This window comes from Papaver somniferum, chromosome 1 (genome assembly GCF_003573695.1).
Source record: "Papaver somniferum cultivar HN1 chromosome 1, ASM357369v1, whole genome shotgun sequence".
Lineage (NCBI taxonomy): Eukaryota > Viridiplantae > Streptophyta > Magnoliopsida > Ranunculales > Papaveraceae > Papaver > Papaver somniferum.
Window position 1 is genome coordinate 178254558 of NC_039358.1, and position 14796 is coordinate 178269353.

The 14796-nt window shown below is 34.4% G+C and overlaps 1 long non-coding RNA gene across 1 annotated transcript; it reads left to right on the forward strand.

Annotated features, from left to right (window-relative positions):
* Positions 1 to 967: 967 nt before the first annotated feature.
* On the forward strand, positions 968 to 3081 carry LOC113334333. The gene is made up of 2 exons (XR_003352710.1): positions 968 to 1903; positions 2915 to 3081. It is a non-coding gene; the product is annotated as an uncharacterized LOC113334333 (long non-coding RNA).
* Positions 3082 to 14796: the final 11715 nt, after the last annotated feature.

Genomic DNA, 14796 nt, shown 5'->3' on the forward strand with positions numbered 1-14796 from the left:
AATATACAAGATAACTCCTACAATATTCTACAGCGGCACTCCCCACAAAAATTTGACAGTTAAGCACAAGTTCAATTAAGAACTCTCCCCCATTTGATATCATTCTCAAGAGAACAACATGAGCGACCTTACTTTTACAAGAAAAGAAGGATTTCTTTGGACATTAACAAACCAAATGGATTTCTATCCTGTGACATTCTGTACCTTTTTCTCGGGTTTTAGTGAACCCGTTAACTAAATTTTGCACATAAAGTGCCTAAAAGTACAATACGGAGTGCCTTTAACACTCTTGGATTCTCCTTAATTATCATAATGCTTCTAGTTTGGATAAGATTTGGCAAAATCAGAATTTTAGCATGCAAAACACGTGGCTTACATGAGTAGCTAGGGACATTTGAGTAATTTGCATGACTCAAATTAAAAGGGAACAAAAAAGCCAAGAGAGACTCGGCACCTTTTCCTCTTTTTTTTCTTCCCTTTTCCATTTTTCTCTTTGGTGAAATTTTAGTACTAAGAAATTAAGTTTCATGTTAGTTCTTTGAGAGTTTGCTGTATTTGAAATTAGAGATTTAACCCATGACCCATCATATATACATATTGGAGGAATGAAATTTGTGGTGAGTTTTGAATCAAGATAGGGTTAGAGAGGAAAGTGAGAAACTGCTGGCGGTTAATTAGATTATTGATGTGATTAGGAAGCTTGGAGGTTTGAATCAAAAAATAGAGAGTTTCTAGCCGGAGAAAAATGAGTGGAACAAAAGGGGTTTGCATCTGCTTCCTATTTTCTCTAATTTTAATTTTATTGTTATGTGATCCATAATCGTTGATATATATATAAAGATTTCGCATGCAACTTGGTTGTTATATTGTATTATCCTGATTAGGTTTTGAGGAAAGAGAGCGTCTGAGGATTGGTCGATCAACTCAGTCAATTTTTTTTTATCTTCTGCTTCATTTACTTCAGCTGATTCCAAGATTTTTTCAGGTGATTTAGGTATTATTCTTAGTGATTGGCGTTAATTTTTCATAGGTTTTACTCTTTTTTCTTCTTTTAATCTATCTGAATCTGGGAAAATGGAGTCTTCAATCCAAGGTTCGATAGAAAAAAACTTTGGATCTGAGAAATTAGGACCTATTTTTGAAATTAGAAATAAATCTATCGATGAGATTGTAGGGACCCTCACGCTCGTCAACGCGATTAGACCAGTCATGAGACGACTAAACCGCTTCTGACTCGATTAATTAGAGACGGACGTTAATTATTAGGAATTAAACTAACAACGATCTAGATACGGAACTAGTATCACTAAATGGATCTAGAAAAGTTATGCGGAATAGACTACTCGAACGTGTCATTCAGACACCGGATGAAGAAGATATCACTTGATTTGTATGAAGGGAAAATAATCATTTTACACCTAAACCGCATGGCTTCCCTTATCAATTTAATGGGTGCATTAATATTTTTCTTTGGTCTTATCATACCTTAAACGTGTCAAAGAGAAATCATTTTCTCTTTTCTTTTCTCTTTCCTTCTTATTTCTTCTTGTTTCCTCGTTTTTTCTTCTGCTCCTCCTCTCGGTTCTGCTCTGGTTGTTTTTGGGAGATGAAATATAGTTATGAGATCGAGATAAGAAGAGTCTGATCATGAATCAGGTGCTGGTGGAAGTTTTGTGGTTGTTTGAGTTTAGGAGGAGGTTGAATCGAGAAGCCAGTGAGTTAGGGTTTTGGTTTGTTTCTGAGTTTGTGTAGAACGAGGATGATATCCGGTTGTAATAACTGAAGATTAAGAGGGTTGTTGATGAATTGATGAGATGAAGCAGTCCTGCTGGGAAATCGAAAGAAAAGGGATGATCTAGTGGACTGCGGATCTTGAGGTAGACATGGCATGTCATCAAACCAGGTGGGAACTCTGTAACCTTCTTGTAATCATTGAGCTTTCTTTCTATCTGCGAGTATGATGTGTTTTTAATATCAGTATGTACAATGTTTGCAATGAATGTAAATATGTGTGTAATATGTGTTGTGTGAATCCCCCGCAAGGAGTGACCGTGTTTCCCCATGGATTCTTGCTATGTTCTATGTAGGTCGGGGAAAGCCGGTTGAATATTACGCACTTTACATTTTTAGTAGACCGGGGAAAGCCGGTTAAATATTACGCACTTTACTTTTATATCCTAGTAGACCGGGGAAAGCCGGTTAAATATTACGCACTTTACTTTTTAATATCTATAGTAGGTCGGGGTAAGCCGGTTGAATATTACATAGTAGGTCGGGGTAAGCCGGTTGATTATTATATATACTATTTTATTTGGGGAAGTCACTCATGTGCATATTATACTTGATTGTGCAGTCTTAGTAGTATGACTGGGTTACTATGATCTTGACTTAGGAAGAAATTCTAGGTTTATGACTGGATATGGTTATTATTCGGTGACTTCGGTCTTCGAATAATGATTGGGCCTTTTGTGAACCTGATGTGCGGGGTCAGATCATAGTAATCAAAATCTTATTATATTCTAGACTTAGATGGTGGCATTGGGTTTTATGAGGTGTACGCATTCCACGATAATATCTTACGGTACCTGGATTCATGCTATCATTTGAGACTGGAGTTATTCCTAGCATCTTCTCCTCCATTGAGTGAGACGAGGTTGGGATAACATATGTTTAGGTTGTTTAATTCTCTTCTCGTAGATCCATCCGGAGGTGGACCTTTCACGGATATTACCACTATGGACGTAATATCTGGGGATATGAATTGAAGAAATCTTCTGCTCTATGTTGCGTGTATAAGATGTTTATCGCTATTCATTAGTAGAACTGTGATGCATGTTAGTGATTACTAGAATGTTGTAATGATAACCACTGATCCCCCTTTTTGGAATGATGTGCTCACTTGTTCCCACTTCAGTTTCAGTATTCAGAAGAGGTGGCGCGCATGAAGATATATTCGTTTCGTAGTTTGAAACTTTAGCCGATTAAGAACGTTTATGGATCTTTTACATATATGTATCCTTTGTTTATCTGTAAAACAACACATTAATATATTCATATTATTTGGGAGTTTTCATCTATTAAGTATCTGAGTTTTTAGGAATTAGTTTTGTTTTACTTTATGCAATTATGTTCCTTAAGTTCGAAGATCTAGATTCTGTTACTTCAGGTTTAGGCTATTTTATTATTAGCTAAGAAGGTTTAGCTTTTGGGGCGTGACAAGTTGGTATCATAGCTCACTATTAGATCTTACATGCGAAACAATAGATAATAGCCAGTGCCCGATAGATTATTAGATTCGTTTAGAACGGGGTTAGGATTGTGAGATAAATCTTAATTCACTAAAAACAATCAATAACTAAAAGAATTATGTATTGATTTGATTGATTTGTATAACATGTTGTTTGCTTGCTCCTTGTTTTGTGTGTATAGATAATTATATAGTAAAAGTTGTAGGTTGAAACCAGTTACGTTATAGTTTAGAAATTTCAACAGAGAATTAGAGATTAGATAGTCTCAATTATTTAACATAGATAATATAAGACTTCTTAGATTAGGCTTAAGAGCGTGCGAACATTTTGCATAAAACAAAAGGGAAAAAATTTCTTGGTAATCATATACTTAAAATATCTTTAGTCTAACAAATGATTCAATAAATCACTACAATAAAACAAATGCACATGGAATAGTAAAAAAAGTATCTGAATGATTAGTACAATACCAGACTTAAAGTAGAATAAATTTATATATGAATAAGATACTTTACATTAATAGAAAAATGTAGGGACTATTAAAACACATTATAATTCTATGTAGACTTAAATTGAAATAATATTAAGTTACCAATGCTAATATTTATTATGATATATATACAGTATACATACTGGATGTGATTAGGTAAAATCAATTATAGTCGTACTTAGAAAATTAAGACTTCGTGTACCAACGGGACTATAAACAAACCTATAAAGATAATGATAAAGATATGGAGAATAGAAACATTGATGATAGTAATATTCTAATAATTATGTTAATATCATATTTTAAATTAGATAATATTCGGATAATTTATATATTGTATAACAGTAAAGTTAAAATATCAGATAGATTTACGTGAAATCAAATTTGGATTAGTTATATGGATACAGTACATCAAATTAAGAAATTATTAAATACTAGACTATAATTTAGCACATAGTACTTAGACATACTTATCGGTTAGAATCAAATTCACCATACTGAGCTTAGAGACAACCATATTAGTGAAATAGAAAATTAGTCTTTTGAACTTAGAACTACAAATTATAGATTCTAGTTGTAGAAAACCATATGGGTTTGTGATTTATTTCTTATAGCTTCGAATTCATTTAAAATGAGTTAGCTCTCGCGCGGTCGAGAGATAGTATTTCTCTACAAGGTGGGGAGTTTTTGAGGACCAGAAAGGTGAATCGATTTTCGAGGACGAAAATGAATAAGGTAGGGAGAATGTAGGGACCCTCAAGCTCGTCAACGCGATTAGACCAGTCATGAGACGATTAAACCGCTTCTGACTCGATTAATTAGAGACAGACATTAATTATTAGGAATTAAACTAATAACGATCTAGATACGGAACTAGTATCACTAAATAGATCTAGAAAAGTTATGCGGAATAGACTACTCGAACGTGTCATTCAGACACCGGATGAAGAAGATATCACTGGATTTGTATGAAGGGAAATTAATCATTTTACACCTAAACCGCCTAGCTTCCCTTATCAATTTAATGGGTGCCTTAATATTTTTCTTTGGTCTTATCATCACCTAAACGTGTCAAAGAGAAATAATTTTCTCTTTTCTTTTCTCTTTCCTTCTTAATTCTTCTTCTTTCCTCGTTTTTTCTTCTGCTCCTCCTCTCTGTTCTGCACTGGTTGTTTTTGGGAGATGAAATATAGTTCTGAGATCGAGATAAGAAGAGTCTGATCATGAATCAGGTGTTGGTGGAAGTTTTGTTGCTGTTTGAGTTTAGGAGGAGGTTGAATCGAGAAGCCAGTGAGTTAGGGTTTTGGTTTGTTTCTGAGTTTGTGTAGAACGAGGATGATATCCGGTTGTAATAACTGAAGATTAAGAGGGTTGTTGATGAATTGATGAGATGAAGCAGTTCTGCTGGGAAATCGAAAGAAAAGGGATGATCTAGTGGACTGCGGATCTTGAGGTAGACATGGCATGTCATCAAACCAGGTGGGAACTCTGTAACCTTCTTGTAATCATTGAGCTTTCTTTCTATCTGCGAGTATGATGTGTTTTTAATATCAGTATGTACAATGTTTGCAATGAATGTAAATATGTGTGTAATATGTGTTGTGTGAATCCCCCGCAAGGAGTGACCGTGTTTCCCCATGGATTCTTGCTATGTTCTACGTAGGCCGGGGAAAGCCGGTTAAATATTACGCACTTTACTTTTTAATATCTATAGTAGGTCGGGGTAAGCCGGTCGAATATTACATAGTAGGTCGAGGTAAGCCGGTTGATTATTATATATACTATTTTATTTGGGGAAGTCACTCATGTGCATATTATACTTGATTGTGCAGTCTTAGTAATATGTCTTGGTTACAATGATCTTGACTTAGGAAGAAATTCTAGGTTTATGACTGGATATGGTTATTATTCGGTGACTTCGGTCTTCGAATAATGATGGGCCTTTTGTGAACCTGATGTGCGGGGTCAGATCATAGTTTTCAAAATCTTATTATATTCTAGACTTAGATGGTGGCATTGGGTTTTATGAGGTGTACGCATTCCACGATAATATCTTACGATACCTGGATTCATGCTATCATTTGAGACTGGAGTTATTCCTAGCATCTTCTCCTCCATTGAGTGAGACGAGGTTGGGATAACATATGTTTAGGTTGTTTAATTCTCTTCTCGTAGATCCATCCGGAGGTGGATCTTTCACGGATATTACCACTATGGACGTAATATCTGGGGATATGAATTGAAGCAATCTTCTGCTCTATGTTGCGTGTATAAGATGTTTATCGCTATTCATTAGTAGAACTGTGATGCATGTTAGTGATTACTAGAATGTTGTAATGATAACCACTGATCCCCCTTTTTGGAATGATGTGCTTACTTGTTCCCACTTCAGTTTCAGTATTCAGAAGAGGTGGCGCGCATGAAGATATTCGTTTCGTAGTTTGAAACTTTAGCCGATTAAGAACGTATATGGATCTTTTATATATATGTATCCTTTGTTTATCTGTAAAACAACACATTAATATATTCATATCATTTGGGAGTTTTCATCTATTAAGTATTTGAGTGTCTAGGAATTAGTTTTGTTTTACTTTATACAATTATGTTCCTTAAGTTCGAAGATCTAGATTCTGTTACTTCAGGTTTAGGCTATATTATTATTAGCTAAGCAGGTTTAGCTTTTGGGGCGTGACAAGTTGGTATCAGAGCTCACTATTAGATCTTACATGCGAAACAATAGATAATAGCCAGTGCCCGATAGATTATTAGATTCGTTTAGAACGGGGTTAGGATTGTGAGATAAATCTTAATTCACTAAAAACAATCAATAACTAAAATATTTATGTATTGATTTGTATAACATGTTGTTTGCTTGCTCCTTGTTTTGTGTGTGTAGAGAATTATATAGTAAAAGTTGTAGGTTGAAACCAGTTACGTTATAGTTTAGAAATTTCGATAGAGAATTAGAGATTAGATAGTCTCAATTATTAACATATATAATATAAGACTTCTTAGATTAGGCTTAAGAGCGTGTGAACATTTTGCATAAAACAAAAGGGCTAAAATTTCTTAGTAATCATATACTTAAAATATCTTTAGTCTAACAAATGATTCAATAAATCACTACAATAAAACAAATGCACATGGAATAGTAAATAAAGTATCTGAATGATTAGTACAATACCAGACTTAAAGTAGAATGAATTTGTATATGAATAAGATACCTTACATTAATAGAAAAATGTAGGGACTATTAAAACATATTATAATATGTAGACTTAAATTGTAGTAATATTAAGTTACCAATGCTAATATTTAATATGATATATACAGTATACATACTCGATGTGATTAGGTAAAATCAATTATAGTCGTACTTAGAAAATTAAGACTTAGTGTACCAACGGGACTATAAACAAACCTATAAAGATATGGAGAATTGAAACATTGATGATAGTAATATTCTAATAATTATGTTAATATCATATTTTAAAGTAGATAATATTCGGATAATTTATATATTGTATAAAAGTAAAGTTAAAATATCAGATAGATTTACGTGAAATCAAATTTGGATTAGTTATATGGATACACTACATCAAATTAAGAAATTATTAAATACTAGACTATAATTTAGCACAGAGTACTTAGACATACTTATCGGTTAGAATCAAATTCACCATACTGAGCTTAGAGACAACCATATTAGTGAAATAGAAAATTAGTCTTTTGAACTTAGAACTACAAATTATAGATTCTATTTGTAGAAAACCGTATGGGTTTGTGATTTATTTCTTATAGCTTCGAACTCATTTAAAATGAGTTAGCTCTCGCGCGGTCGAGAGATAGTATTTATCTACAAGGTGGGGAGTTTTTGAGGACCAGAAAGGTGAATTGATTTTCGAGGACGAAAATGAATAGGGTGGGGAGAATGTAGGGACCCTCAATCTCGTCAACGCGATTAGACCAGTCATGAGACGACTAAACCGCTTCTGACTCGATTAATTAGAGACAGACGTCAATTATTAGGGATTAAACTAACAACGATCTAGATACGGAACTAGTATCACTAAATAGATTTAGAAAAGTTATGCGGAATAGACTACTCGAACGTGTCATTCAGACACCGGATGAAAAAGATATCACTTGATTTGTATGAAGGGAAAATAATCATTTTACACCTAAACCGCATGTCTGCCCTTATCAATTTAATGGGTGCCTTAATATTTTTCTTTGGTCTTATCATCACCTAAACGTGTCAAAGAGAAATCATTTTCTCTTTTCTTTTCTCTTTCCTTCTTATTTCTTCTTCTTTCCTCGTTTTTTCTTCTGCTCCTCCTCTCTGTTCTGCACTGGTTGTTTTTGGGAGATGAAATATAGTTCTGAGATCGAGATAAGAAGAGTATGATCATGAATCAGGTGTTGGTGGAAGTTTTGTTGCTGTTTGAGTTTAGGAGGAGGTTGAATCGAGAAGCCAGTGAGTTAGGGTTTTGGTTTGTTTCTGAGTTTGTGTAGAACGAGGATGATATCCGGTTGTAACAACTGAATATTAAGAGGGTTGTTGATGAATTGATGAGATGAAGCAGTTCTGCTGGGAAATGGAAAGAAAAAGGATGATCTAGTGTACTTCGGATCTTGAGGTAGACATGGCATGTCATCAAACCAGGTGGGAACTCTGTAACCTTCTTGTAATCATTGAGCTTTCTTTCTATCTGCGAGTATGATGTGTTTTTAATATCAGTATGTACAATGTTTGCAATGAATATAAATATGTGTGTAATATGTATTGTGTGAATCCCCCGCAAGGAGTGACAGTGTTTTCCCACGGCTTCTTGCTATGTTCTATGTAGGCCGGGGAAAGCCGGTTGAATATTACACACTTTACTTTTATATCCTAGTAGACCGGGGAAAGCCGATTAAATATTACGCACTTTAGTTTTTTATATCTATAGTAGGTCGGGGTAAGCCGGTCGAATATTACATAGTAGGTCGGGGTAAGCCGGTTGATTATTATATATACTATTTTATTTACGGAAGTCACTCATGTGCATATTATACTTGATTGTGCAGTCTTAGTAGTATGACTGGGTTAATATAATCTTGACTTAGGAAGAAATTATAGGTTTATGACTGGATATGGTTATTATTCGGTGACTTCGGTCTTCGAATAATGATTGGGCCTTTTGTGAAGCTGATGTGTGGGGTTAGATCATAGTAATCAAAATCCTATTATATTCTAGACCTAGATGATGGCATTGGGTTTTATGAGGTGTACGGATTCCACGATAATATCTTACGGTACCTGGATTCATGCTATCATTTGATACTGGAGTTATTCCTAGCATCTTCTCCTCCATTGAGTGAGACGAGGTTGGGATAACATATGTTTAGGTTGTTTAATTCTCTTCTCGTAGATCCATCCAGAGGTGGATCTTTCACGGATATTACCACTATGGACGTAATATCTGGGGATATGAATTGAAGCAATCTTCTGCTCTATGTTGCGTGTATAAGATGTTTACGCTATTCATTAGTAGAACTGTGATGCATGTTAGTGATTACTATAATGTTATAATGATAACCACTGAGCCCCCTTTTGGGATGATGTGCTCACTTGTTCCCACTTCAGTTTCAGTATTCAGAATAGGTGGCGCACATGAAGATATTCGTTTCGTAGTTTGAAACTTTAGCCGATTAAGAACGTTTATGGATATTTTATATATATGTATCTTTTGTTTATCTGTAAAAAAACACATTAATATATTCATATCATTTGGGAGTTTTCATCTATTAAGTATCTGAGTGTTTAGGAATTAGTTTTGTTTTACTTTATGCAATTATGTTCCTTAAGTTCGAAGATCTAGATTCTGTTACTTCAGGTTTAGGCTATATTATTATTAGCTAAGCAGTTTTAGCTTTTGGGGCGTGACATAGATTAAGGGTAATAAACCATAAGTTTTCATATCGGATGAAGATATTGATAATTGTATTGATGAATGGAGATTCAGTTTAATTGGTAGATTGGATTTTCAAAAAAATTCTTTGGAAACTGCTGAAAAATCTCTAAAATCTCAATGGAGATTAAAGGGAGAGTGTCAACTAATTCCTCTGGGTAAGGGATACTTTATGATTAATCTAGAGAATGCTGAAGACAAAACCCATATATGGTCAGGGTACTGGGAAGTTGAAACTCAAAGTGTTAAGCTGAGAAACTGGGAACCTAATTTTAAGCCTGCTAATCAAAATTCTTCAACAACTTTTGTATGGTTTCATTTACCAGGTTTGAGTATTGAATACTGGAAAGAAAAAATTCTACTAGACATTGAGAGAGCTCTTGGCAGACCAGTCAAAAAGTGGATGAAGTTATTCTGCAAAGAAAAATTGGATAATATGCAAGTGTTCTGGTTGAGGTTGATCTTAACAAATCCATTCCAGAGAAGGTTTGGGTGAAGACAAAATATGGAGGATTCTCTCAAAGAGTTCAAATGCCTAAGGTTCCTAAATTCTCTAATCATTGCAAGGTCATTGGCCATTATGTAGCTGAGTGCAGAATCAAAAAGAAAGAGACAACTCAAAAAGAAAAGTTGCAAGAAACTGAAAACAAAGAAGGTACCAAAAGTAGTAGAAGAAACAAAACCAAGGAAGATACTTCTATTCCTATAGGTTTTGACATTTGTTTTCCAGAAAAAGAAAATCATTCTGTAGAGAAAATTACTCCCATTCCAGAGCCACAAGTTTTAGAAGAGGGTGAAATTCCATCAGGAAGATTTGAGGTATTAAAAGATTTAGAAACTACTTCTGACCCTATGAAGGAGATATCAGTTCTAAATGTAAGTAGAATGCTAGTAATTCCTCTATCAACACCAATGCAGTTAAAATATTACCAGCAGTCAAGAAGGTTTTCCCAAAAAATATGAACAACCAAAAGTAATCACTAGAAAGCAAGCAACTAAAAAAGTTGATAATGGAAGGAAGAGTCCCCCTCTTCCAAAACCTCCACCTAAATGAGAGTGTGTTACTGGAATGTCAGAGGCATAAGGAGACTTAATGCCAAAGGCAAACTACAAAAAATAGTAAAAAAATTTAGTCCATCTTTGGTTTGGCTTGTTGAACCAAAAGTTAAAGTTTCTTCAAAGTATAAAAAGTTACTCAAAACTGTTGGTATGCAATGTAGTATTATACATAATAATTCTGATGAGAAAAAAGGTAATATATGGATGTTCTGGAATGCTACCATTGATAATCCTCAAGTTATTTCTTCAACAAATCAAGCTATAACAGTCAAGGTGGGAGGAGTTATGATCACTGGAGTACATGGTGCAAATCTTTCAATAGATAGAAAATTACTATGGCAGGAATTGGAGGTAATAAATGCTTATAATCTTCCCTGGTTAATCATTGGGGATTTCAATACTGTTCTAACAATGGATGAAAAGAAAGGAGGAAGATCACCATTAAGACAAGCAATGCTTGACTTTGATAATTGTATTAATTCATGTGGTTTAATAAGTGCACCAAAAAGTGGCATAGAATTCTCATGGTGTAACAATAGAGCTGGAGTCAAAAGAATTCTTTGCAACTTGGATAGAGCTTTCTACAATGATAAGTGGCTTGAATTATATCCAAATTGGGAATATAAAGTTGGCACTAGAGGAGTATCAGATCATGGTTACTTATGTGGTGCTAGCAAATATTTTCCAAAACCACTTAACATTCCATTTAAAGCATTCAAAGTCTGGACCTCACATCCTACTTTCTCTGAAGTAGTTGAGGAAGTTTGGTGCCAAGAAGTAGTGGGTACCCATAATTTTTTATTCATGCAGAAACTTAAGAAGCTGAAGATAATACTTAAAAGGTGGAACTGGGAGGTATTTGGAGATATCAATTCTAAGCTAATGCAAGATGATAAGAATGTAGTTATAGCTGCCCTTCAATCATACAGAAATCCTGAGGATATTACTATTCTTAACAACTTAGTAACAACAAGGGGTATTCAAGAAATATTATCAAAACAACAAAGAGAGATCCTGCATCAAAAATCAAGAGTTAAATGGCTGAAGGAGGAGCAACTAATATAAGATTCTTTCACACAAACATGAAGATAAGGAATGCTCAAAAATCAATTACTGAAATTGAAAATGACAGTGGAAATTTGGTAGCTACTTATCCAGAGATATCTGAGGTACTTGTTAAATACTTTAAATCCAAATTTACTTTTTAGGAAATACAAATGTCTGATGAGCTAATGAATGTCATTCCTGAGACTTTAAGCAACAGTGATAGGAAACTCATTGATACAGTTCCTAGTGCATCTGAGATAAAAGCAACAATTCAAGATCTTGATCCTGATAGCTCCCCTGGTCCAGATGGATTTGGTGGATGGTTTTATAGAAAATTCTGTAATATTTTAGGAAATGATGTCACTTTGGCTAACCAATACTGCTGGAGAAGAGGTTATATTCCCAATGGCTTAAACTCAAATTTTTTGGTCTTAATCTCTAAAGTGAAGAATGCAAAAAAAACCAAATCAATACAGGCCAATTGGACTTTCAAATTTCTTTTTCAAGATATTCACTAAGATTCTAGCTATCAGAATTACCAACATTTTGTGTAAAATCATCTCCCCTCAACAAGGTGCATTCATTAAAGGCAGAACCATTCAAGAGCAAATTGTTCTAGCTTCTGAAATGGTCAATGAAATGAAAACAACTAGAAGAGGTGGAAATGTAGCTATGAAGATTGACATCTCCCAAGCATTTGATTCTCTAAGTTGGGAGTTTCTACTTGAAGTCATGAAAAGAACTGGATTTTATGAAAGAAGTATATGGTGGTTGAAGACCTTATTCTCATCTGCAAGAATCTCTGTTCTAGTCAATGGAGGACCATAAGGATACTTCTCAGTGAGTAGAGGACTCAGACAAGGAGATCCTCTATCTCCAATTCTATTCATAATAGCAGAAGATGTTCTCAGTAAAGCTATATCTAAAATGCTGGTGGAAAAAACTTTAACCCCAATGGTAAACATAAATGGGTTCTGTCCTACACATATCTTCTTTGCAGATGATATATTTTTATTCTGTAATGGGGATCTTAAAAACATAAGAAGATTAATGAAGACTTTGGATAATTACCAAAAATCCTCAGGTCAAATGATCAGTGATGCCAAAAGTAAGATATTTGTATATGGAACTTCAGTGTCTAGGAAAAAAATAATTGCAAGAGAATGTGATATGAAACTTTCTGCTTTTCCTGACAGATACTTAGGAGTTATGTTATTCACAGGCAGAGTCAAAACTAATCACATATGGATTGTTGTGGAACAAATTCAGGGATATCTTGCAGGTTGGAAGGGTAAAATGTTGGCGTTCCAAGAAAGAGTTGTATTAATTAGAACAGTGCAGTGTAGTATCCCAGTTTATAATATGTCAATATATAGATGGCCAAAAAGGGTTATAGATGAATGTGAAAGAATAATTAGAAATTTTTTGTGGACAGGAGATCCAAATACTAGAAGAGTTGTTACTCTTAAATGGGATAAAGTTTGTTCTCCACTTGAAGAAGGAGGATTGGGTATAAAAAGGCTGAAAATTATAAACAGAGCTCTCTTAATGAAACTATTTTGAAAAGTACATCTAGGAAAGGAGGAGTGGGCATAATTTTTCAAGCTAAATTTAAAAAGAAGAATGGTGAGTGGATTTCTTACCACAAACAATCCTCCATATGATCTGGACTGAAAAGTGTTATGACAGATGTGCAAAGTAATACAAGATGGGTAGTGGGAGATGGTCAAGACATTGATTTATGTAATGATGCTTGGATCAAGGAAAAACCACTGAGTCAACTCTTTCTTGGCAATGAGTATATAAAGCAACATCAACATCAAAAAGTCAGCTCAATCTTAATAAATGGTGAATGGAAAATTCCAGCTGAAATGCTGTATTTCTTTGATTCTCAAGAATTACCTAAAGTAGATGGCCAAAAAGATAAAAGAATATGGAGTTGTACAATTTCTGGCAACTTCAATGTTGCTTCTGCTGTGCATATAAGGTGCAAATTCCCCATTAGTAATGATCTCAAACAAATCTGGAAGGCTGGAGTTCATCCTAAAGTTGCAGGTGTTGTGTGGAAAATTGCAAGAGAAATATGTGCCACTGATGATAAATTGAAGAAAAAAGGTAGAAACATTGCCTCCAGATGTTATATGTGTTTACAATGTGAATAATCTCTAGATCATATTTTATGAGAATGTGCATTTTGCTCCTTTGTTTGGTGTTGGATTGGTAGCATATTTAGAATTAGAAATCCAAGTTCCTTTCATGTCATTTTAGGTCTAGCAAAACATAAAAGCTCTGTGATTAAGGAATTGTGGTTAATAGCAGCATTTACTATATTGAGGGAAATTTGGTTTCATAGAAACAGTTTGGTTTTTGATGAAGAAGTGGAAGATATAGAAGCCATAAAAAGAAAATTTATATTTCTCACATGGGGGTGTGAATTCAGACTGAAGGGGTTCATGAAAAATGAAGAGTATGATCTCCATATATTAAGCTTCTTTGGGATCAAATACAGGCAGACCTACAATGTCAGGGTAAAAGAAATTTTCTTTACATTACCATCAACTTCTAACATTCTTATCAGTTGTGATGGAGCATAAAAAGGCAATCCAGGATCTGCAGGATATGGTTTCATTGCAAGAAATCATTTGGGTGCATTCTTAATAGCAATGGCAGGAGGGATCGAAGTAGCTACCAATTTTCTTGCAGAAATAATGGTTGTGGTGTGTGCAGGAGAGTGGGATATACAGAACAATCACCTGAAGGTATGTTTTAAGACTGATTCACATGCTGCAGTTTTGGCAATACAAAACAATAATCTTCCATGGCCTGTAGTCACCAGATGGAACTTGGTATGTGCTAAATTACTGCACTATGAGATAGATCACAATTACATGGAAGTCAATTATAATGCCAACAAGCTTGCAAAGGAGGGAAGTGGTCTAAATAAAAAAAGTGTAAATATTTACAATGAAAGTTCCACTTTCATACTAGAATCTCCCTC